The 22,868-nt window shown below is 47.1% G+C and overlaps 1 protein-coding gene and 1 long non-coding RNA gene across 2 annotated transcripts in view; one reads left to right on the top strand and one right to left on the bottom strand.

The window, feature by feature from the left end:
* LOC129047413 (protein FRG1B-like) overlaps positions 1 to 22,868 on the top strand; it is a 192,574-nt gene that overhangs the window by 81,977 nt on the left and 87,729 nt on the right. The gene's annotated exons all lie outside the window — the stretch shown is intronic.
* The window catches only part of LOC129057623 (uncharacterized), a 66,591-nt gene continuing 49,376 nt past the window's right edge, over positions 5,654 to 22,868 (bottom strand). The window contains exons 3-4 of the long non-coding RNA XR_010136907.1: positions 8,635 to 8,946; positions 5,654 to 5,759 (exon numbers count right to left, since the gene is read on the bottom strand). This is a non-coding gene — a long non-coding RNA (uncharacterized LOC129057623). The remainder of the gene's footprint in view (positions 5,760 to 8,634; positions 8,947 to 22,868) is intronic.

Raw genomic sequence — 22,868 nt, 5'->3', positions numbered from 1 at the left:
CGGAATTAGGCAGACAAATCGCTGCACGAAGAACAGCCATGCACCACCACTCACGGAATCAAGAGCTGTCAATCCTGTCCATGTCTGGGTGAGGTTTCCCGTGTTGAGTCAAATTAAGCCACAGGCTCCACTCCTGGTGGTGCCCATCCATTAATTCCTTTAAGTTTCAGCTTTGCAACCATACTTCCCCCAGAACCCAAAGACTTTGGTTTCACAGAAGCTGCCTGGCAGGTCATGGGAATAATGCCGCTGCATCACCAATCAGTATTGTTTATGGTCGGAACTACGATGGTATCTGATCATCTTCAAACCTCCGACTTTCGTTCTTGATTAATGAAAACATTCTTGGGAAATGCTTTCACTCTGGTCCATCTTGTCTCTAGTGGCACAATACGAAAGCCTGCCAGCCGTCCCTCTTAATCATGGCCTCAGTTGAAAAACCCACAAAATAGAACCACGGTCCTCTTCCAGGTGGCTCAGGCCTGCTTTGAACACTAATTTTTTCAAACACTTCGGCCCCACAGTACACTCAGCTAAGAGCATAGCGTTGGCACCACCAGCCCCCAAGATCCAACTAGGAGCTTTTTAACTGCAGTATCTTTAATATACGCTATTGGAGCTGGAATTACTGCAGCTACTGGCACCAGACTTGCCCTCCAATGGATCCTCATTAAAGGATTTAAAGTGGACTCATTCCCATTACAGGACCTCAAAAGAGTCCTGTATTATTTTTCATCACTACCTCCCCAGGTCCGGAGTAGGTAACTTGCGTGCCTGCTGCCTTCCCTGGATGTGGTCACCATTTTTCAGGCTCCCTCTCTGGAATTGAACCCTGATGCCGTCACCCATGGGCACCATGGTTAGCATGGCGACTGCCATCAAAAGTTGATAGGGCAGACGTTTGAATGGGTTGTCACTGCCACGGGGGGCGTGTGATGGGACCGAGGTTATCTACAGTCCCGAAAGCCGCAGGCGCCCACCCCCCAACTGGGGCCAGAGAGGGGCTAACCGGGTTGGTTTTGATCTGATAACTGCATGCATCCGCCACGAAGGGTTCAGCATCTGTCAGCTTGTACTACCTCTAGAATTAAGTTATCCAGGTAGAAGAGGAGTGAGCAACTAAAGGAACCATAACTGATTTAATGAGCCATTCGCAGTTTCACTGTACCAGCCATGCATACTTAGACATGCATGGCTTAATCTCTGAGACAAACATGCTACTGGCAAGATCAACCAGGTAGGTAAAGCGCGGTGAGGCACCTACGAGGCCAAGGCCTTGCAAGGAGAGGCCCAGCACTGCAGACGCAAAGATGGGTTGCGGCCGGGCTGGCAGAAGGGTGCAAGCACGGGGTGGTAGGTGGGAGGTGGGGCACAGGGAACCGGACACCCCACCCACACGAGACACCACCACCCCCCAATGTGCTCACCACCACCGACCCTTCTCGTCCACCTGCGAGGAGGTGGACCGCCCGACCCGTGCCCAGCAGCCGCAATGAACTGGCGGCCACGTGTGCGCACAGTGGGCACAGGGTGGAAACGAGGAGACAGTATTCCCCCCGCCCCACGGGGCAGCCCCGACGTTCAGGTGGCGAGTGAGAAGCGGACCGCAGTGCCCTGCCCGGCAACAGTCGTGCCGTGTGGCTGCAGCTTCCACACACCTGTCTTGGTCAAGGCCCGTTTCCGAGCCCCGCTGAGGTGCGCAGGCGCAGAGGTGGCACACACCACACGATGGCCAAAGGAGAGCGAAAGAAGCCAGCTGGCATGCCCGCCCCCACCCCCGACCCAAGGAAATGCCGAGCGACCAGCAAGACAGAAATCAAACTTCACCCCACATCACACGAATGCCTGTCTGAGAGGGATGACCGGGCTGCCCTCAGGCACATGTGACAAACAGAGCAATGTCACGCGGGGAGGACGGGCTCTCCCCGACACTGACGCCCAGGATAGACGCCTCAGGTAACTGCTGCAGCAGGCCCAGGAAGCAAGGCGCACCTTGGGTCTCACTGACCCAATTTGGAAGAGCTGGCCGGGAGAAGATGAGACCCCGGGGCAAGGCCGAGGTGAAGGGAAGGTGTGAGAAACCCTGCCAGTGGGGAAGGGGACACCATGGGACACCTCATGCACAGCCAGTCGCAGACAGGACACATGCCGGGGTCTCACCGCCAGCAGCCTCCGAGCACGAAGGGAACACCGTGCCGCACCTGGAGTGGCCGACTGGTCTTCAGCGATCCCCGCAGCTCCCTCCACCGCCTCCGCAGTCGCGGCCAGGCCCCGGAACTCTTTTTCCCCGGACGTGCTGCAAGCCAACCCCAAAAGCCCTCCAGTCGCCCACGAGGCCCACGCGTGGCGCCACCAAGCGAATCCCAAAAGCACACACGCCAGGGGAAGCAGACCCCGGACCAACAAGTTTGGACCCAGACGGGGCCACCACCAATGTAAACCCAGTGAGCCACTCAGGGAGACAGGATCAGTGGGCAGGGAAGGGGGGGCACAGACAGGCAAGGACACCCGTGAGCCCACAGAGGAGCGGCTCAGGGAGAAACCTCAGGCATTGCTAGGCCACCAGGGAAACACGGCCACGGGATCCCACCACAGACACGAGGGCGGTCCCACAGCCCTCCACCTGTGGGCCAGACAGACCTCGGCACCCACCGACACCCACCTCACGAGCCCCGGGTCCCGCCACCGGGGCCCTGATGGGACCAGAGCCACAAATCCAACTCCAGGGTCTCATTGCATGTGATTCTTGTCCATCCTCCGACCTGGTCCCGCTCCAGGAGACTGGCGCACCCCCACCGTGGGAAGCTTTCCCAGGGCCAGGTGGCCTAACCCCGTGCCGTGAAAATTCGGTCATCAGCACTGGGTGTGATTCAGCATGGGAGCGGGCAGAGAGCAGACTGGCAGCAGAGGGGGTCACACGCCGGACGGAACACCACGCACACCCACCCCTCGCGGCAGTTGGTTCCCAACCGCCAGGACGCTGGGCCTGGCCTGCATCCTCCCAGCTCTGAATGCTGAGGCAGAGGCCAAAGTTGGTGATGAGCCATGCTCGGCCACCACCGCAGTGGCCGGCGGAACCCTCGCTCTCCCCCCTTCACCCTGTCGAGGGGGAAGCCGAGGAGGGTCCTCTGCAAGTGATCCGCTATGGCAGTGTTACCATGACACAGAGGTGGCAGGCCGAGAGTCTCCGGGTACCCCAAAGGAACAGTTCTCAGATTGATAAAGAAGGCTTTCTCACCTAGGGCAGGTCACACTCCCTACCCACCAGTCACCCCTCGTCTGGCCCACACAGGCGCTCAGGGACACCTGGGGAAGGAAAGGGACCTGCGGTACAAGAAAAAACCTGCGTGCGGCAATCTTGAGTGTTCACGGTCAGGGCAGGGGCCCAGCCAGTGCGCATGTGAACAACCCCCTAAGGCCCCCAGTCCACCCGCCTTTTTTTCGAGGCAAACCATCTCCAAAAGTAAACCCACATAACGACTGGCCAGAGGCAGAAACAGTAGTTTCTTGGTGGCCAGCCGGCACACACGTCACTGGCCCAAGCCCACTGCGATCACTCACACAGCCCACTCGCACCCGCCAGAGGGGAGCACTGGACGTGTGCTTCCCGGACCAGGCGGCGGTTTTCCCCTCGTGGGAGGGGTGCGTCTCACTCAACCGCCTTGAGCCCCACACCAACGAGCTCCCTCAGGAGCCACACGGAGACACCACGGCGGCTACCAGAGGAGGGGCTGCTGGGGGTGGGAATGACACACCACCGCTCGGCCTCGGGCACCTGAGGGACAACCCGGAGCACCGCAAAGGCTCAGGCGGAGCCATCGCTCAAGCAAACCCCGAGAAAGCAGCACGATGGGCCTCCGTGGTGGGGGCCACCCGCAAGTCAACAACCACAGGAGGCGAGAGCGAGAGGTGCCTGCCACGTCAGAGAACCTCGACGACGCACCCTGCGAAGTAGAAGGCGGGGTTGGGACAGTGAGATCAGGCCGGATTCTGCACCCCATGCCTTCCCAACGCACCAGCCACAGACGGGGAGAGAGACAAGGGGGTCCTCATGAGCGGGGTGAAAACAACAGTCCCATTTGCCACGAACGTCTGCCCCTCACTCGTCGCGGCTCACACCCGGCCTGGGAGAGCATGACATCACCACATCGATCATGAAGAGCTTCCCCCAGAAGCGGGGGTCGGCCAGCCTGCCAGGGAACGAGCCGATCAGCCCAGCCATTCCTCATTCTGGGGAAGGGACGGCGGACAACCCAATGGAGACGAGAACGCCTGACACACACGGCACAGAGCCAACAGCGTGGGGTTGTGACAGCCGCCCCGGGTGCCCACAGCAGAGAGCTAAAGGGGGCAGGGTAGCCCCTGCCGCCCCCAGGTGGGTCAGAGGCCTGGACCTGGGCCAGCACCGAGATTCGGGATTCTCAGATGCGCCAGAAAGCAACAGGCCCGTGGATCCCAGCAGGCAGCTCAAACAGGAGCAGAGCTGGCTAACTGGGTCACCGGTAAGCCAGAACCCCGCACACATCTAGAGACCCAACCTCTCCAGCGACAGGTCGCCAGACAACAACGTGTCAATAATAACCTGGTGGCCCAAAATGCCGACTTGGAGTGAAAGATATACCTTCCCCAGGGGCAGGAGTTCGAGTCACCGATGATGCCGCTGGCCCAGGAAACCACGACACAGACATCTGTCCCCAAAAACGCCACCATCACAGCCAGACACGGAGCACCCAGGGCCCTCTGGTCAAACCCAGGACACACGCGGGAGCAGCGCTGGGCCAGGGACACCTCCCGGATGCCTGTGACACACACAGGGGCCGGCCGTGTCTCCACAGCAGGACTCGGAAGCCTTTTGGCCGGCCCCTCGTATGACCAGGACACAGGAGGGACTGAAGGCCTGCCAGGTGTGACCTCTCGGGCCACACGCGCGCTCAGGGAGTGCTCTCCGACTCCGCACGGGGACTTGCCAGAAAAGATCATGGCAGAGGGCCGTGGCCCAGCACGGGGACCGCTCCCCTGCACCGGGAGGACAGGGGCAGGACGGTCCCCGGCTCCACACGGGGACTCGGAAACAAATTCAGCCGCTGCCTCAGACGGCCAGGATGCGCGTGGGCCAGCAACCAGGCCAGGAAGGGCGTCCCCAGCCTCCCGCTTCACGGCTTGGGCCTCGGGAGCTGCGACGTGCTGGTAGACCAGCCCGGGCAGCCCCACATCCGGCTCGGGCCCAGAAGCACAGCCACAGCCGCCCCCCCACCCCACATAAACCTGCACGCCTGAGCTCTGACTCACAAGTGACGTGCCACAGCTCTGACACCACCGGGCCAGCACAGCTGACGAACGCGGGCTTTCCAGAGCTCTGCCTAGCTCACAGCGGGGAAGGTCCCCTCCCTCGGAAGCTGCCACCGCAGCTCTGGAAGCCAAGAGCACGATATAAAAGCGGCCGCCAAATGGAGCCCGACAACCGTCGCGAACGTCAGCAAGACAGATCCGGATGGCAAGGCGGCCCGTGGACCGCAAAAGCGAAACCGTGAGTCCAGAAGTTCTCCCCGAGGCCGAAAACGCAGCCCCTCTCCCCCAACCCCACAGAAACCGTCCCCAAAACGTGCCTCTGCATCGACCGCAACAGAGTCAGAAGACAACCCATGGCGTGTGGGTGTTTGGAGATGCATCTCGGAGGGAGGGAGAAAGAACAAACAAGGACTCGGTCGCGGGTCGCTGCGGACACAGGGAGATGCAGAATACGTAGGCTCTTCCAGAATCTACACAAACACAGAGGGAGAGAAAGAGGGAGGGAGGGAGGGTGGGAATGGAGAAAAGACACAGATGGTGAAAGGTAAGGAGGGAGGGAAGGGAGCAGGGAGGGAGGGAAGGTGGGAATGGAGAAAAGAGACAGATGGTGAAAGGTAAGGAGGGAGGGAAGGGAACAGGGAGGGAGGGAGGGAGGAAGAAAATGGAGAAAAGAGAGACAATTTAAAAAATGTAGATACAGAAAGAAAACTTTTTAAACATTCCATTTTTGAAAGAGAGACGGAAAGGAAAGAAACATGAAAAAGAGAGAAAGAATGAGGAAAGAAATGAAGGAAAGAAGGGAAAAAGAAACAGAGATGAAAGAAAAAAGAACGAAAGACAGGGAATGAAAGAGAAATAAAGCACGAAAGGAAAAAGAATAGAAAGAGAGAAAGAAGGAAAGGAAGAAAGGAAGAAAAATGTAAAGAAGGAGAGACAGGAAAAAAGGAAGGAAGAAAAACATAAAAAGAGAGAAAGAAAAGAGAAATAAATATACTTATTTATTTACAAATGTAAATACAACACTTTTTATATATAAACATAAATGTATTTATCTACAATCATTTCTTTAGCAATATATTTATATATAATAAATATATTATATAGAAGTATATTTCTATATATAATAAACATATATTATATAGAAATACTTTTATTTATATGTAAATATAAATATTTTTATATATAAAAGTATAAAAATATTTATATTTATAAATGTAAGTAAATACATAGAAATGATACAAATAAAAAACAAAATTAAATAAATATGTAGGCCGGGCGTGGTGGCTCTCGCCTGTCATCCAAGTACTTTCAGAGGCCGAGGTGAGTGCATCACCTGAGGTCGGGAGTTGGAGACCAGCTTGACTAACATGGTGAAACCCTGTCTCTACTAAAAATACAAAAATCAGCCAGGCGTGGGGGAGCATCCCTGTAATCTCAGCTACTCAGGAGGCTGAGGCAGGAGAATCGCTTGAACCCAGGAGGTGGAGGGTGTGGTGAGCCAAGATCACGCCATTGAACTCTAGCCGTGGAAACAAGAATGAAACTGTCTCAAAAAGATGAAAGAGAAGGAAAGAAAGAAAGGAAGAAAGAAAGAAAGAGGGAGAGGCTGGGGGCGAGGGCTCAGGCCTGTCATCCCAGCACTTTGGAAGCCAAGGCAGGCGGATCACCTGAGGTTGGGAGTTGGAGACTAGCCTGACCAACGTAGAGAAACCCAGTCTCTACAAAAAATACAAAATTAGCCAGGCATGGTGGCACATGCCTGTAATCCCAGCTACTAGGGAGGCTGAGGCAGGAGAATTGCTTGAACCTGGGAGGCAGATGTTGTGGTGAGCCAAGATCGCGCCATTGACCTCTAGCCTGGGCAACAAGAGTGAAAATCTGTCTCAAAAAAAAGGAAGAAGAAAAAAGAAAGAGAGAAAAGGCAAGGCAAGGCAAATCTACCTGCTTTCACTACATCTGGGGAGAATCAGGAAAGTCCCCACCAACAACAAGGCCTAAAGTGGAGCTGCCATCTGTAAAACTGGAGCAGAAGAGTCCATGCGGGTTAAAGACATGAAAAAAGACAAGGAAACAACTGAATAAAGAGAAGAACAATCTGGCCCAGCCTGGGTCTGTCTCCTGAGGTTGTCTAGGCAACCAGGGTATGGGACGGAGGGAGGGCCTCTGAGACTCCGTCTCAAAAAATAAATCATGATAATAAAATAAAATTAAGTTAAAAGAAGAAGTTACACATAATTCCTAACGTGTTTGATGCCTCGAAAGGCGAAAGGTGTATGTGTATGTCGTAGTGGGGTTGTTTTCTTTTTTTTCTTTTTCCCGGAAATTCACTTTTTAATTTTTTTGTTTCATTTCATTTTTATTTTTATTTTATTTTGAAGTCCAGCATTGCAAACATGGCGATACCCCATCTCTACTAAGGTACAAAAATTAGTGGGGCATTATGGCATGTGCCTGTAATCCCAGTCACTCAGGAGGCTGAGACTGGAGAATCCCTTCAACCCGGGAGATGGTTGTTGCAGTGAACCGAGATTGCACCACTGCATTCCAGCCTGGGTGGCTGAGCGAGACTCCGTCTTAAAAAAAAAAAAATGCAGAGAAACAAAAAAGAACAGACCAAAATACTTCATTGTTTCAGAAATTTCCCCCAGAGGACCAGAAACCCCCTGACTCAGGTCAAGGAGGTGGTGTTTCGTTTTACTTCTCTCTCTCTTTCTCCCCTTTTATTTCTTCTTGAAACATACATGTGCAAGATTGTTACATAGATAAACTTCCGACTGGAGTGTTCAGTGTGCAGATGATTTCGTCACCCAGATACTCAGCGCAGTACCCGACAGTTTTTGTGTTTTGTTTGTTTTGCTTTTTCCTGAAGCTTTCTCTTTCCACCCCTCCTCCTTCAAGTAGGCTCCCGCGTCTCTCGTACCCCTAGTTCTTCCCACGCATTCTCATTATTTAGTTCCCACTTACGGGTGAGAACACGCGGTATTTAGCTGATTGTTGCTTTCATCTTCGGTGGTGGTGATGAAAGAGGCATGACATTAAATCGACCCTTAGGACGCTCCCCTCCATCCCCGCACCACACCCCCTCCCCACACACACCCTCTTTCCTGCACCCCCTCCTGAAACCCAACAAAGGAAGAAAGACAGACATTAAATTAAGAGGTCAGCCTCCAAGGCGGTGGAGGCGGGACTTCTCAAAGGGTGAGCAAGTGATGGGGGTCGGGGGATTTCTTTGCCTAGGTAGCAAAAATAGGGGACTGACTTTCCAAACCCACCACACCCTCTAATCCTCAGCCATCGCTTTGGACTTCATCCAAGGAAGGCTGGTCTCAGGGACTCCAGACCTACCTTCTCTGGATTTCCAGAGGATAAGATGTTATGGCTGGACGCGGGGCTCACACCTTTAATCTCAGCACTTTGGGTGGCCGAGGTGGGTGGTACACCTCAAGTTGGGAGTTCTAGACCAGCCTGACCAATACAGAGATACCCAGTCTCCATTAAAAAAAAAAAAAATTAGCCAGGCGTGCGGTGTGTGCCTGTGGTTTCAGCTACTCGAAAGGCTGAAGACTGGAAAATCCCTTGAACCCAGGCGGCGGAGGTTCCAGTGAGCTGAGGCCACGCCACTGCACTCCAGCCTGGGCAGTAAGAGCGAAACTGCACCTGAAAGAAAAAAAAAACAAAAAGAAAAGAAAAAAAGATGTTATGAAGTATAGTTTATAACAATCGGCTCTCACTGTATCTTGAGAGATTCAGAAAATCGCTACTTAATGACAGAAGAAAACACCAGCTAACACGTTTTGGGGAAAATACATGTCTTCCTAAAATTGGTAAAATCTACTTCACCTGAAAAGAGATAAATAAAGTAAAAAATAAAAACAAAACAAAACACAGAAATAAACAGGGGCCAAGGCATCATTTGTGGAAATATTATGTGAGCAAATTGTTACTTTTTAGAAAGTGTTTCTATGTTGGGCAAATACCAATAAGGCCCAGGGTAAAGCTGTGAAATGTGGCAGCCTGCACTATTTTGAGGTCTGAAATCCGTGTTGGTCACTCCTTTCATTACAGCACTGTGGGAGGTATGCGCGGGCGGATACCTGGAGTTTATGAGTTCAAGAGCAATCTGGGCAATATAGCAAAATTCTGACTCAACTAAAAAGGCAAATGTTAGCTGGGTATGATGTCACACAGAATTATGTTCCAAGAGGAAGCATCCCAAATACCCATGGTCCCCAGTCAAGTCAAGAAATGAACTGAGTTTACAAATTCGTAGTGTCATTGCTGCCTCGAAAGGTGAGAGGCATATGTTTGTGTCACTGTGGGTTTCTATTTTTTCTTGGAAACTCACTTATTTATTTTTAATTAATTTTTTTTTATTTTTAGATGGAGTCTGTCACCCAAGCTGGAGTCCAGTGGCATGATCTGGGCTGACTGCAACCTCCACCTCCCGAGTTCAAGAGATTCTCCTGCCTCAGCATATCGAGTAGCTGGGACTACAGGTGCGTGCCACTACACCTGGCTAATTTTTGTATTCTTCGTAGAGGCAGGGTTTGACTATGTTGGCCAGGCTGGTCTCGAACTCCTGACTTCGTAATCCTCACACCTCTGCCTAGCCAACTGCTGGGATGACAGGAGTAACCCACTGCACCCAGCCTACTGGTTTATTTTTAAAAATAGCAATTTGGGTCGGGCGCAGTGTGTCACGCCTCTCTATACCAAACAACATTCTTCCTCGAGTCTGATAACTTGGGGCCTCCCAGCACTTTGGGAGGCCGAGGCCACCGGATTCCTGGAAGTTGGAGTTCAAGACCAGCCTCGGCAACATGGGGACACCCTGTCTCTACTAAAAAGACAAAATTTAGCTAGGTATGGTGGCACGTGCCCGTTATCCCAGCTACTCCAGAGGCTAAGGCAAGAGAATCTCTGGAACCTGGGAGGTGGAGGTTGCTGTAGCCCGATACTGCGCCATGGCCTGAAGAACAGAACAAGACTCCATCTCAAATAAATTAATAAATACATAAGTTAATCGAAAAGTATAAAAAGAAAACTGCAAGGAAGTGGCAGGAATGCACGGGAAGGCTTCACTCGCTCCTAAGGATCAGAGCAGAAAAACAGTACCGTCAGCTTGAGAAACAGGCCATTCTGAATCTCTTCTCACTGTTCTCAGTTGACACCAAAGAAGGGCAGGTTTCCATACCACCCGTTCATCATCACCGCTCTCCTCAAGTATAATTGCGGAGTTATGACTACACAGAGATCTCTCAACCCACCAACTGCGTCCGTACTTTTATGAGTCCAGTTGGAAGAATAAACAGGGCATTTAGCAAAGTAATCATCATATGTTCTTTTGTCTCCCATGTCTCTCATGAAACCCATCAAATTCATGGTCCACTATTTCCCCACCCTTCGACTGTTCACAAATCACCGAAATAAAAGAACAGTGAATGCATTTTACGCAACAAGCAGGAAAAACAAGAAAGTGAAAGTCACAGTGGCTCGTGATACACAGGGAGATACAGAATAAGGAGATTCTTCCAGAATCCACACAAAGACAGACAGACAGAAAGATAGAAAGAAACAAATGAAGAAAAGAGAGAGAGGGTAAGGAAGATCAAGAAAAAAATATAGACAGAGATGTAAAGGGAAGAAAGATGAAAAAGAAAACCGAAAGACATAGAAACAGAAAAAAAAGAATGAGAAATGAGAGAAAAACGGGGGGAAGAAAGAGAGAAGAAAAAGAAAAGTAAGAAAGAGAAAGAAAAAAAGAGAAAAAACGAAGGAAATAAAAAAGAGGGCAGGGCATCGTGGCTCACACTTAAAATCCCAGCACCTTGGGAGGCTGAGGTGGAAGAATTGTTGGAGCCCAGGACTTTGAGACCAGCCCTAGCAACAAAGTGAGACCCTGTCTCCACTGAAAAAGAAAAGAAAAGAAAAGAATCAGGGCATCGTGATGGCAGGCTCCTGTAGTCCCAGATCCTTTGGAGCCTGAGGTGAGAGCATCGCTTGGGCTCAGGAGGTGGAGGCTGCAGAGGGCCTTGGTCAGACAAATGCTCTTAAGTCTGTTGCCCAGGCTGTCTTGAACTCCCGAGCTCTAGTGAACTGCCCCCCTCAGCCTCCAAAATTGCAGCCGTCACAACCAACGGTCCTGAAGGTGTCATTGACAGATTTTAGTATACAGGGTGTTTCGCCATATTGCGAATTTCAACCCAGGAATTTGAAGCTGCAGTGACCCAAAGTCACGCCACTGCACTGCACTGCAGTCTGGGTAATAGAGCAAGACTCCATCTCTAAATAACTATATAAATAATAAAAACAATAACAATAATGACAAACAATATTACAAAGAAATAGTAACAAACACCAATAATAATAAACGGACTCATGGGAATGAAAAAATATAGAAGGTAATTTAGATCACAATTAATTGTAGTTAATTTCAAGGAAATTTTTTTCCTTAACGTGTCTCTCTTACTTTCTGAAACACTCAGACTGGAGGGCAAGGGCATGATCACGGCTCACTTCAGCTTCAGCATCACAGAATTAAGTGATTCCTGTAGTCTCAGCCACTTGGAAGGCTGAGATAGGAAGATCACCTGAGGGAACCCTGGAAAGTTGAGGCGGCGGTGAGCCGAGATTGCATTCTTACACTCCAACCTGCCTCAAAAAATATAAATAAATAAAAGGTAAATGTAAAACAACAGCAACTTCAGTGTGTAGAAAGAGGAGCAAGAAAAATAAAAGAAAAACAAAACGAAGAGCAACTGAAAGTACTGTGGAAACAATTGGAGAGGAAGAAACAACGCAAGGAAAAAGCGACACCTAATGAATGCGGGCGGTACGGCTGCTGACCAAAGTTATCTGGTCTACCTTAGAAATCCCAAGTTGACGGTCAAGTCCAACGCTTGCCGCGGACATCAGGTGGACACGGCGATCCGAGACCTGAGGACTGGGGCCTTAGGCCCTGGTTCCTGGTCTTCCAGGCAGAGAAGCTGGCGGCCGTGTCAACTGGATGTTGCTTGCTTCCTACAGGCGGTCGACTCGCGGGCTGATCGAGAAGTCAAATGCCAGCATCTAATCGACCGGGTCCACTCTAAAGGCCAAATGTGGTGCTCGCAGACGGAAGCGGTCAGACGCAGTTGGAAACTTATCACACAGGACCGGCCCAGTTTTGAGGCCATCTAACTCGGCAGACCTGACAGCCATTCCCCCGCAGGCCGCTGGTTGACCAGGGCAACGGAGAGGAGTAAAGACACAAGGGTGGTTACTGTCTAGTCTTTCATCCCAGCACACCTGGGGCGGGGAGAGGGACTGTGACCCCAACAGCCACCCACGGGCATGCGCGAACACTACTTGGACAGGGACTGCAGGGGCACAACCTCCGACACCCGCGCCTCAGCCATTCGCACCAGGCTCGAAGAATCCATTCCCAACCCGTGGAGGATTTCCCAGCGGGGTGGAGGAAAGAAGCTCAATCAGAGAGGTGGAACATCGACCGGGGGGGGCCAACCCTACCTCGGCAACCCCCAGCACTGCATCATGGAAAGCCCGCTGGTGGGGACCGGCGCCTCCCAAATGCACGGCGAGCGCCAATGAAATCTCACGAGAGACAGCTGCTGCCTGCCCCGGGGCTTGGGGGCGGGGGGGCATGAGCAGGCCCGGGAACTAAGTCCCCATGGGCAAAAGGAGGGAAGAAGGAAGTTAGATGTCGAGTGCTGAATTACACAGGACACGCCACAATGCCAGGTTTCCCGCACACTGGTTGAGAGACCCTTGTGTGGAGGGCTGACTTTCAAAAGGTTGCAGCGAGGGAGCTGCTCTGCTCCATAGGAAACCCTGACTCAGAAGCAGGGCGTTTAAAAATAGTTAGTATCAGATTCCCCATAAACGTGTTATGTGATGGGCTAAGGAGCAAACGCCTTTCTGGCCGCACTCCGTTTCTTAGGACGAGGGACTCTCTGCACCAGAGCCAGGTCTCGGCACACAGCAGGGCGGAGAGTCCGGCCGGTGGGAAAGGCGGGGGACCGGCTGAGGCCAACCGAGGCTTGCCGGTGCTGCTGCATCTTTTCTTCTAGGCGGGATTCTGACTTAGGCGCGTTCAGTCATAATCCCACAGTAGTAGCTTCACCCCATTGGTTCCTCAGCCAGGCACATGCACCAAACGTCTGAACCTTTGGTTCCTCTCATACTGAACAGGATTACCATGGTAGCAACACATGGGCAACAACGCATGGAGAACACACGCAGTAAAACTAACCTGTCTCAGATGGGTCTAACCATGATGCTTTCCAGGGCATGCACTCCGCTTTCAGGTGAATCCATTCCACTTTGCCTTGCCCTTCACAAAGAAAAGAGAACTCGCTGGCTGCAGTGGCTCACGCCTGTAATCCTGGCACATTGAGAGGCTGAGGCCGACGGATCACCTGATGTCAGGAATTCGAGTCCAGCGTGGCCAACATGATTTAACCCTGTCTCCATGAAGATACAAAAATTAGCTGGGCATAATAGTGGGTGCCTGTAATCCAAGCTCCTCGGCAGGCTGAGGATGGAGAATCGCTTGAAACCAGGAGGCGGATGTTGCAGTGAGCCGAGATCGCTCCACTGGGCTCCAGCCTGAGCCTCTAAGTGAGACTCCATATCAAAAAAGAAAAAAAAAAGAAAGAAAGAAAAGGGAACTCTCTCTAGAGCTCCCATCTGCTTTTGCAGAATCAGAGAATGTGATTGCCGGCAAAGGTTGAGGGGAGGGCGCAGGGGACAAAGGAGTGAGGGGTAAAGGCTGGAGGCACAATAGCTCACTCTGGAATGTTTCCAAGTTTGGTGGAGACAGCTTATGAAACAAGCTGACTCTGGAAATTACACAGAATTCATAGTATTATTGCTTCGTTGAAAGGTGAGTGGTTCATGATTTTTTTTCTCAGCATTTACTCATTTACTTGTAGTAAGGGTCATTTAGTTTCATACAGTTTACATACAACTGGTTTCACTGTATCAAAAGAGATTTAGGATAGTTTTTCTTAATGATAAGTCCTAGGGTGGAGCTACAATGCACTTTCCGTTGTGAACCCTGAAAACTTGAGACAAGTCTCAGTTAATACAGAAAGTTCATTTAACCAAGGTTCAGGACTCACCCCCGTGACACCGCCTCAGGAGGTTCTGAGGACATGTGCCTGAGGTAAATCAGAGAACATTATCATTTTAAACATTCTAGGGAGACATGAGACATCAATCAACGTATGCAATATGAACACTTGTTTGTTCTGTAAAGGCGGGACAACTTAGCAAAGGAATGAAGACTCAAAGCGAACAGGGGATTTCCTGGTCACAGGTAGTTAAGAGACAAATGGTTGCATTCTTTGGAGTTTCTAATTAGCCTCTCTATAGGAGGCAATCAAATATGCATTTATTGCTTGAAACCAGGAGGTGGATGTTGCAATGAGCCGAGATCGCTCCATTGGGCTCCAGCCTGAGCGTCTGAGCGAGACCCCATCTCAAAAAAGAAAAAAAAAAAAAAGGAAAAGAGCAGATGAGTGACTTTGAATAGAACGGCAGGTTGGCCCTAAACAGTTGCCAGCTTGACATTTCCCTTTACTTTAGTGATTTGGAAGCCCCAAGATTTATTTTTGTTTCACACAATTTTTAAAACCCAGGTAGAAGTGTTCATGCTTATTTAAAAAAAAAAAAAGGAAGAAAGAAAAACAAAGGATAGGCCAGACGCCCTGGCTCACGCCTGTAATCCCAGCACTTTAGGAGGCTGAGGTGGGTGGATCATCTGAGGTCAAGACTTCGAGACCAGACTGGTCAACATGGCGAAACCACCTCCCTACTAAAGATACAAAAATTAGCTGGGCGTAGTGGCGGGCGCCTGTAATACCAGCTACTGGGGAGGCTGAGGCAGGAAAATCATTTGAATCCGGGAGGGAGAGGTTGCAGTGAGCCGAGATGGTGCCATTGCACTTCAACCTGGGCTACAGGAGGGAAACTGTCTCTGTCTCTAAATAAATAAATAAATAAATAAATAAATAAACAATCAGGCCCAGCCAGGGTGGAAGTTTCCTATTCAACAAGGCATTGGGGGAGGGAGGGAAGGAGTGCCTCTGAGGTTAGAGTGGGGCCCTATAGAAACCAGGTTTCCCTGGCTATGCACAGGCGGCCAGTTTTGGTGTGATGCCTCCGTTTTCAATAACAGTGACCGCTAGGTGACGCCAAATGACAACCGAACGACATGGCAGCCTGGAATGGGTGGGGTCCCTGGTTTAGGGGTTGTTGAGGAAGGAGAAGGAGATGGAGGCACCGGAGGTCGCCAGTCTTCTGATCTTTCTTGGATTACGATTCCGGGCCCGGGACACCCTCCCAGACAGTCCCCACAGCTCTTCAACTATCATCCCTGGGGAAAAGATTATCAGTTCTCAGAAAACATTCAGACAGGCACGCCCATGCGCTCACGTGAGCACATGATAAGTATACAAGTTTACATCGTGATAGTGAGCTTTCTTTTACAAAATGTCTTCGTGATGCATTTCATTACATAGTATTGTTGAAAACATCAAATTATAGGAGTGAGCACAGTGGCTCATGCCTGTACTTCCAGGACTTCTGGAGACCAAATGGGGCAGGATGGATAGAGGCCAGGAGTTTGAGACTAACCTGGGCAACACATCGAGAGAGATTACCACTACTTAAAAATATTGCCCAGCAGTGTGGCACATGCCTATATTCTCAGCTATTCAGGAAGCTGAGGCAGGAGGATTGCTTAGGCCCAGAATTCAACGTTGAGGTGAGTGAGCTGTGCGAAGGTGACGGGAGCTTTTCCTGTTCTTTACGGCTTACATTTTCAATAATGGTCGCCTCTAGGTGTCGCCCAAAAACAACCAAAACACTTGTCATCCTGGAATACGTGGGATCCCTGATGGAGGGGTGGGCGAGGAAGTGGAAGGGGAAGGAGGCACACAGGGTCGCCCATTTTCTCATGATTCCTCTTGGACAACGTTTCTGGGTGCAGATCATTCTCCCAGAAAGTCCCCAAAACTATTCAACCAGAGCTCCTGAGAAAAACAGTCACACTCTCTGCCCATCGGATCATATGGAATTTCAATTTATCCATTGAGAAGAATGCTCCATTGGAGTGTGGCGCAGGTTACTGGTAGAGGCAGAGGCTACCTCAGACAGAAGTCCAGTCTACAGAGTTTCACAGTAGACCCTAGGTTCAATCTCTCACAAACTCAGAGTAGCAATATCTGTCACTGTAGAATGAAGTGCATGAAATGCGTGCTCCGAAGAAACCGTTTCACGGAGATGATTTGCACACTCATTCTTGTCCTTAGGCCAGTTGTTTCTTCCAAAATACCCATTATTCAATCGTTCAGACTCTCGTCAACCAGTTAGGAATCTTGTTCTATGAATCCTGGAGTTTCAATATTTGACATCGTCAGAAAAACATGAATGCTATCCTAGCCTGGTAGCAATAAGGTACCATTTCTCAGAAAACACGCACCTACGCACACAAGCAAGCATGTATATACACAGATGCACGCATCATATCTATACAATTTTACACTGTGATAGTGAGATTTATTTCCCTAGATAACTTCGTAATAGGTTTCACTACATAGTATTGTTTAAAATATCAAATTATAGGTGCTCGGTGTGGTGGTTTATGCCTCTACTCAAAGCACTTTGCAGGCAAAGCTGGGAGAATTGCTTGAAGTGGGGAGTGTGAGACCAGCCTGGAAAACACAGCAAAATCTAATCTCTACTAAAAATAAAACAAAATTAGCTAGGCTTTGTGGGGTGCACCTATAGTCTCAGCTACTTAAGAGGTTGAGGTAAGGATTGCTTAAGACCTGGAGTTTGAGATCCTGTGATACCCACTCCTGCAACACTGCTGTGGCCCATGAATTGGCTACATGGTCAATGACATGGAAGGAACATGATTACATAATTCATGGCAAAAAAATAGAAAAAAAATTTGTGGATAAACCTCTCTCACTGGGTAAATTTCATAAAGATATGTCTTTTCTATGTGAATGCCTACCAAGAGGTAACTGCATCAGAGAAGGATTTTGATAATGATGTGGACAGAATGTCTTGTTCTGTGAGTATGGGTCATTCTTACTTCTCTGTCACCCCCATCATCACCCAGTGGGTTTATAAACAATGTGAACATAGTAGCAGAAATAGAAGCAATGCATGGGCTAAGCAACATGAACTTTGAATCCCAAAGGCCAGTCTGGCTACAGGCAACTCTGAATGTTTAATTGGACTGCAGCACAGATCTACACTGAGTCTTTGATATGACATCATTTCCAGGGTGATTCACCATGCACCTTGTAGTAAATTTATTACATTGAATAACTTTTAAAATATAGGGGCAACAGTTTGTACTCACTGGAGCAGGCTCTTACTATGGATATAAATTTGTTTTCCCTGTGTTGAATTCTGCCAAAACTACCATCCATGGACTCACAGAATCCCTCATCCATCCCCATGATATTCCACTTAACATTGCTCAGACCAAGAAACTCACTTCACAGCCAAAGTGTAGCAGTGTGCTCATCTTCACAGAAGTCAGTGGACTTACCATGCTTTCCATTATCCAGAAGCAACTGGCTTAATAGTATGATACGTTTGTCAGCACTTCCAGCCACCCTAACACCTATATCTCCCTGTGCACCCTAGAGGACTACACAGAATAGTGAATTAGATACCTATATCCAATGGAACTATACATATTTGTGTTCCACCATCCAAATCCCCAATCTTATGTAGTTTAATATTTAAAGTTGCTGAAGTTAGCTATAGACAAAGGAAAAAAATTAGAAGTTCAGAGGGAGTGGGCTCTTTCAAGTGGGTGAAGAGAGACTTACAAGACCTATTTAATGTAGCTTTTAGCAGCCTTTTGGCTGCTCACATCTGAACCACATGAACTTCTACTGTTTTGGACTCATCCAAGCCTCAACATTAGCTTTAAGAGCTCCTTGATCTTTCCAGCAGGAGAAAAATGAACATGCAAAGCTCTCAGGCTCATTGTTATAAACCTCTCAAGGATCAGTCTCATTAGCAGACAGCAGAGTTTTGATCCCTTGTTTCACTAAACTAAATACTTGGCTGAGAGAATTTGCTGTTGGTCCTAGGGGAACTTCTCATATCCCTTGAAAGCTCTTCAAGTATTTGTGTATTTTCCCACTTCAGCAAGCTCTGTTTGTCTCAGCATCCCATTCTCATCCCCAAAATTAAATAATTGTGAAGGATCTAAGATTTTATCCTATTTGTAAACCAAGCTATTAACCTTCCATTTTCATGGGTGCAGGTAGAAGGCATGAGACACTGAAGTATGAAAAAAATACCTACTATTTACTGCCTACCTGGAGGCAAAAGTCTCATATTTGTATTAGATCTCCTTGTCCATACTACGTTTTTTAGAGAGATTTCAAAAGGTTCAGATGGACATTGCACATGGGGAAGATTTGTGTCACAGCTGAGCAGACTCAAGACTAAGAAACCTCAATCTTTTTAAAGTAGGTTACATGCAAACCTGTCCAACATTTGCCTCACAGAGAAAAATTGTCTTTATTATATTGATCGAGTAATTTATCTGCCATTCACCTGAAGAGAAAATCTACTACCCTTTTTCCAGGTTATTTGTGTACAAAAATCTTTGAAAAATAGCCTGGAACAGGACAGGTATGTGATGTAAGAAATAACGAAACAGCAAACTCTAAGAGACTTTTGGAGAACTACATCTCAGTAGCATGCATCTTTTCCATGAAATGTTGCACTAAGCAATCCTGTGATGAAAAAAATCCATTGAAGACTTTCGACATGAAGACTAACTTTTGTTGTTTTGTGTTGTGGGATTGTTCAAGTGATTCTCCTGTGTCAGCCTCCAAAGTAGCTGGAGTACAGGCTCCCACGACCACACTCAGCTTATTTTTGTATTTTTAGTAAAGGCGGGGTTTTACCATGTTGGCCAGGCTGGTCTCGAACTCCTGATCTCAGGTGGTCCGCCTGCCTTGGCCTCACAAAGTGCTAGGAATATAGGCATGAGCCACCATGCCCGGCCCCAGAAACGAAAGTTCTGTGTGTGCAGTAATGTAATTCTGACTGATAAATGACAGGTGAGAGTAAATGAAAATCTAACACAATTCAACATTTTTACATATTTACACACATTGTAACTGCTTAGCTTATTGGAAAAAGTTAAATGACTACCAATATATACAGCATATTTATTCTGAATGAATTGCTAATCTAGATTTGAGAGATGAAATAATTATTTTTACAACACAGAAACATAAAGTGCATTTCCATATACCAACAATGAACAATTTGACAGTAAATTAAGAAAACAATTGTTTGCAACAACATTAAAATAATATAATTCTTAGCAATAAATTTAAGAAGGAGGTAAATATATTGTACGATAAAAAATACAGGATCAGAATATTTATGAAAAAACTAAAAAAGACTTAAGTAACTAGAAACAAATTCCATGTTTCTGAACTGGAAGACTTAATGAAGTTAAGATGACAATACTACTACCCAAAATAGTGTACAAATGTATTGTAATCCCAATTTTTAATTTTTCTAACTTTTCTTCTGCAAAAACAAAATAATTCATTTAAAACTTCATATGGAATTTGAAAATCCTCTGAATGTACAGAATAATCTTGAAAGAAGAACAAAATTAGATGGCTCACAATTTTAAATTTGAAAACATACAAAGCTACTATAATTATAACGGTTTGCTAGTGGCATAAGAACAATTGTAGAGATCAAATAAATAACATAGATGATCCAAAAAATCCTTGCATAAATTATTCATTGTCTTTTGACAAGGGTGCCTTAATCATTATGTAAAGAAAAGGACAGTTTGTTCCACCATAAATGCTGGGAAAAGAAGTCCACATTTAAACCAGTAAAGTTGGATCTTTATCACATTCCAAGTATAAAAATTAATAAAAATAGATTAAAGACCTAAGTGTTAAAATTTAGTGGTTTCTAATGTTTGTTTTTATTTATGTGGGGTCAGTACTAACATGAACACCTTTATACACACAAACCAGAAAACTTTAAAGAAATAGATACATTCCTAGATATACACACTCTCCCAAGATTAAGCCAGGAAGACAATTATATCCTGAACGGACCAATAAAAAGCTCTGATATTAAATAGGTAATAAGTAGCTTGCCAATCAAAAAAATAAAAGCCCTGGACTTTAGGGATTTACAGCCAAATTCTACCAAATGTACAAAGAAGATCTGGTACAATTCCTACAGAAACTATCCCCAAAAATTGAGGAGGAGGGTCTCCTCCCCAACTCATTCTATGAGGACAGCATGATCTTGACAACAAAACCTGGCAGAGACACAACAAAAACACAAAATTAGCCGGGCTTCGTAGCAGACACCTGTAGTCCCAGCTACTTGGGAGCCTGAGGCAGGAGAATGGCATGAACCCAGGAGGCGGAGCTTGCATTTAGCAGAGATCATGCCAGTGCACTCCAGCCTGGGCAACAGAGGGAGACTCCGTCAAAAAAAAAAAAAAGAAAGAAAGAAAAGAAAACTTCAGGCCAATATTCTTGACAAACAATACAAAAGTTCTCAAAAAAATATTTGTAAACCAAATCCAGCAGCACATCAAACAGGTAATCCGTCATGATCAAGTAGGCTGCCTCCTTAGGATGCAAGCTTGGTCCAGCATGTACAAATCAATAAATGTAATACATCACATAAACATAACTAAAAACAAAAAACAGACGATTATCCCAATAGACGCAGAAAATCATAAAAGCCGTGTATAACAAACCCACAGACAAGAATCTGTTGAATGGGCAAAAGATGGGAGCGTTATTTTTGAAAACAAGCACAAGGCAAGAATGCCCTCTCTCACCATTTCTATTCAACATAGTATTGAATGTCCTGACCAGAGCAATCAGGCTAGAGAAAGAAATACAAAAAGCATCCAAATAGGAAGAGAGAAAGCCAAACTATTTCTGTTTGCAGATAACATAATTCTATATCTAGAAAACCCTGTAGTTTCAGCAACAAAGCTTCTTTAGTTAACAAACAACTTCAGCAAAGTTTCAAGATACTAAATCAATGTTCAATGATCACTAACATTTCTCTACACCAATGATAGCCACACTGACAGCAAAATCAGAGAGGCCATCCCATTCACAATTGCCAGAAAAATAATAAAATATCTGGAAATGCAGCTCACCAGGGAGGTGAAAGAGCTCCACAAGGAGAGTTAGAAAACACTGCTCAAATAAATCAGAGAAGACACAAACAAATGGAAAACCATCCCATGCTCATGGATAGGAAGGTCCAATATGCCTAAAATGGCTATACTTCACAAAGCAATTTACAGATTTAATGCTATTTCCATCAAATTGTCAATGAAATTTTTTACAGAGCTCGAAAAAACTATTTTAAAATTCCTATAGGCTGGGTGCAGTGGCTCACGCCTGTAATCCAACCACTCTGGGAGGCCCAGGAGTGCAGATCACGAGGTTAGGAGATCGAGACCATACTGGTCAACATGGTGAAACTCCTTCTCAACTAAAAATACAAAAAATAGCTGGGCGTAGTGGAAAGCACTTGTAATCCCAGCTACTCGGGAGGCTGAGACAGGAGAATCCATTGAACCAGGAAGTCAGAGGTTGCTGTGAGCTGAGATTGCACCACTGCACTCCAGCCTGATGACAGAGTGACATTCCGTCAAAAAAAAATTATATATATATGAAACAAAAAAAGAGCACACTTAGCCAAGGCAATCCTAAGCAAAAAAAAAAAAAACAAAGCTGCAGCCATCAGGTTGCCTGGCTTCAAACTAAACTACAGGGCTATAGTAACGAAAACAGCATAATACTGATACAAAAACAGACACATAGAAAAATGGAGTAGAATAGAGAGCCCAGAAACAAGGCTGCACATCTGTGCGCATGTTATAATTGACAAGGCTGACAAAAACAAGCAATGAGAAAAAGATTATTTATTCAATAAGTGGTGCTGGAATAATTGGCTGGCAATATGTGGAAGATTGAAGTTGGACCCCTTATTTACACCATATACAAAAAAAACAACCCAATATTGATTGAAGACTTAAATATAAAATCTTTATGTATAAAAACCATGAAAGACAATTCAGGTAATACCATCTTGGACATAGGAACGGGCAAAGATTTCATGATAAAAAGACCAAAAGCAATAGCAAGAAAAACAAAAATTAACAAGTAAGATTTAATTAAAGTAAAGAGATTTTGCATAGCTGAAAAAAAACTATTAACAGAGTAAACAGAAAACCTATGGAGTTGAAAAAAATATTTGTAAACTATCCATCTAACAAAGGTCTAATATCTAGTATCTATAAGGAACTTAAATTTACAAAAGAAAAACAACCCCATTAAAAAGTGGGCAAAGACATGAACAGTTTTCGAAAGAAGACATACATGAGGCCAACAAGTGTATGAGAAAAAGCTCAGCATCAATGATCGTTAGAGAAATGAAAATTAAAACCACAATGATATACCATCTCACACTAGTCAGAATGGCTATAGTCAAACAATAAATGCTGGAGAGGTGGT

This window comes from Pongo abelii, chromosome 15, assembly GCF_028885655.2.
Source record: "Pongo abelii isolate AG06213 chromosome 15, NHGRI_mPonAbe1-v2.0_pri, whole genome shotgun sequence".
In the NCBI taxonomy this organism is placed as follows: domain Eukaryota; kingdom Metazoa; phylum Chordata; class Mammalia; order Primates; family Hominidae; genus Pongo; species Pongo abelii.
This window is presented reverse-complemented; position numbering and strand designations above follow the sequence as displayed.